This window comes from Carettochelys insculpta, chromosome 14, assembly GCF_033958435.1.
Source record: "Carettochelys insculpta isolate YL-2023 chromosome 14, ASM3395843v1, whole genome shotgun sequence".
Taxonomy (NCBI): Eukaryota; Metazoa; Chordata; order Testudines; family Carettochelyidae; genus Carettochelys; species Carettochelys insculpta.
The window spans coordinates 641,386-644,513 of NC_134150.1; positions in this window are offsets into that span (position 1 = coordinate 641,386).

Here is a 3,128-nt window from a genome sequence, read left to right on the forward strand (position 1 = left end):
CTGCTCCCACCCCCCGCCCTGATTGGCCCCTGCCTGACAACAGACCCTAACAACAAACCTCGAGCCTGGCCCCTCCCCCCTTCCCTTTTCGCCGAATCACACGCGCCACTCACATCCGGGCCCTCTTCCTTCGCGGCCGCCTCGCCAATCCGTGCTGTCCATTATCCTCGCCTTTGCTCTGCGCTCTAGCAGCCGCCGCTCAGGCTTCCCGCCCTCCTCTTGCATTCACCAATCATCAAACGCGAGGTGGTCCAAAGCCCGCCCACCAGCATAAACTTGACCAATGACAGCGGATCTTGCTGGCTGAGCCCTGATTAGGTAACCAATGGAAAGGGAGGGAACAAACAGAGGGACGGTGTAGCCATTCCGCCGCCATGTTGGTTGAGGGCGGGCAGGTAGGGTTACCCCGGCTGTTGTGAGGGAAGTCTGGGGAACGGCCTCGGAGTGAGCCGAAACGTGTCGCCGCCGCCGCCGCCGCCGCCACCCGCAACTGGGGCCGGAGTTCGGGACGGGGCCCGGGGCTGGGCCAGGCCAGGAGGAGGACGTGGGGGTCGGGAAGGCCCATGGCACAGCGCCCTGGGAGGGCCCGCGGCCGCCGGGGAACGTGGCAGGGGCGGCGTCGGGGAGACGGGCTCTCCCCCAGGCAGGGCTGTGCAGGCCGGCTCCCAGGCGGCGGGAAGAGGCCGGGGTAGACGCTCGGCCTAGGCAACGCCCCTGGGACAGGCGGCCCCGTTGGTGCGGCCAGCGGCCGAGTGAGGCTGCGCAGAGCCAGCAGGGACAGGCCCTGGTGCCTTCCCCTCGCTCCCGGCTGCTTAGAGCGTCCCTGTCCCGTCCTGCGTGGGCGCAGCGCCCCCTTGTGGTGAGACCCAGCGATGCGGCCCTCGGCGGTCGCTGAGTTAGATGCATCTGACCAAGCGGGTCTTTGCCCACAGAAGCTGATGCTCCAAAATGTCTGAGTCTGTAAGGTGCCCCAGGACTTCTCGTTGTTTATCAAATACAGGGTCCTCTGGTGGTGTCCTAGACAGACAATCTTGCTGTGATTGCAGGCATCCCTCAGGGTCATGCCCCCGGGGATGGGCACTCTGCAGACTGACCGTGAAAGGAAATTCCCACTCCAAAGGTATTATGATCCAAGTAGGGAACAAGGGGGACCAGAGCCCAATTAACTCTTTGGGGGCCCAAGCTCGGGGGTGGGGCCAAAAATGAGGGGCTCAATGTGCAGGAGGGGACTGTGGGTTACGCAAGAAGTGCATGCAAGATGGGGTAAGGGCTCTGAGTGGGCTTGTGGATGAGACATTTGGCATGCAGGAGGGGGCTCCAGGCTGGGGCCAAGGGATTTGGAACATGGGAGGGGACACAGAAAAGGAGGCTGGGGTAGGGGAGAAGGGTCAGGATGGGTGTTGGGGTGTGGGAGGGGGCTCAGGGCTGGGATAGGGAGTTACAGTGTTCGGCACTTAAGGGGAACATGTGGCTCTGTGTGGCCCATACAGCCTTGCATGCTCCCCTGAATTTTCTGCCCCTTAGTTCCCATTGGTCATGATTCCCAGCCAATGGGAGCTGCGGGAGTGGGGCCTACAAGCTTGGGCTCCATGGGGACGGAGTTTCCAGGTGCTCGGAGTGATGTGCCTCCTGCCTGGGGGTGACGGGAGTAAGGAATGGCAGGGCCAGAATGCAGAGGCTTTAGTTGCTGCATCCCAGGCTAAGGTGGCCCTGCAATATCTGCAATTTTGGTGCCCCAAATATTTTTTTGTGGGGATCCCTTCACCCAGGGCCCTGGGCTGCAGCCCCTGAAGCCCCTTTCTTAATCCGGTCCTGCTTTCTACATGTATTAATTGTGAAACAGCATTACAGTAAAGCCTGCATATGCATAATTTCAACTTGCGCTTAATTTGCATTAATGCGAGTTAAGCATGAGTCAAAATCACGAGTTGCTGGGGAGCACAGCTGCTCCACCAGCTCCCTGCATGAGCCCCTGTCTCCCGTACCTGTGGGAAGCCTGTGGACAGACAGCTGCACTGTGGTGGCTGTGTCCTGGCTTCCCGCAGCTGGGGGAAACTGGAGAGAGTGGCAGGGAGCCAGGAAACTGACCAGCGCTGGTGCTCCAGCTGGGTCCCAGGCTGCTGCTCTTCTAGCTTTGGGGACAAGGTGGGGGCTGGGGTTTTTCATCCGTGCTGATGGCAGCAACTGGGAGACAGGAGTCCTTGGCCCTCAGTAAGCTGTGCAGTTCATTATAGTAGGGGTGGGTTATGGGTCCTGCCCACCCCCAACCTCCCGGCTGCATTCCAGGCCCAGGTGTACCCCTGCCTCAGCTCCTTGACCTTCACCCAGACTTGTTCTGTAGTCCAGGCAGGGTGGCCCCTGCTGCCAGGTTGGTGGCAAGCCAGGTGCAGGCCAGGGCATTTTGCCTCGTGGCAGCGAGGTCCAAGAGAATGCCCTCAGCCTGATGAGGGCCTGGATCTTGGACCTGGTCCATGAGGAGGACCATCACTTGCTGCACTGGGGGGCTCCTGGGATCCCTCGTGTGGCTCCCCTAACAACCCTGGTGTTGCAGGGCTGCTGGCTGTTAGACATGGCTGTGTGTGATGCTGGGGAATGGCTGAGAGGGCATGAAGGACAAGGAGCTTTTGACTCTGCAGCTTGCATGCTCTCAGCTTCCTGCCACTGGGTATCTGGGGTTCCCTACACCTTTAAGAATGGCCAAAGGCAGAGAGTTTAGAGCTGATTGCTGTGACCAGAGTAGCCCCCTGGCCAGCACCATGGACTGGGTTTACAAAAGGTTCCCCCTGAGCATCCACACTTGTTTTTTGTCGACAGACTCTGTCAACAAAGGCGTTCTGCCTCATGGTGGAGATGCAGAAGGCTGTCGATAAAAGTGCCACATTCTGTCTATTTGCTGTTGACAACGCATCTTTAAGTGTGGACGCTCCCCAGGTTTTGTTGACAAAACCGTCTAGTATAGACGTCACAGAGAACAGCATCAGTCACATCTCTCCAGCTCCCAGCACTGTACCTCAGGAATATAGCATCCTGCACTGCTCAAGGCAAATGTACGAATTGGTTCACTGTTTCCATAACAAAAAGTGGACATATACCAGCTTCTGTAAACCTGATGAGTTTTGACAAGCATT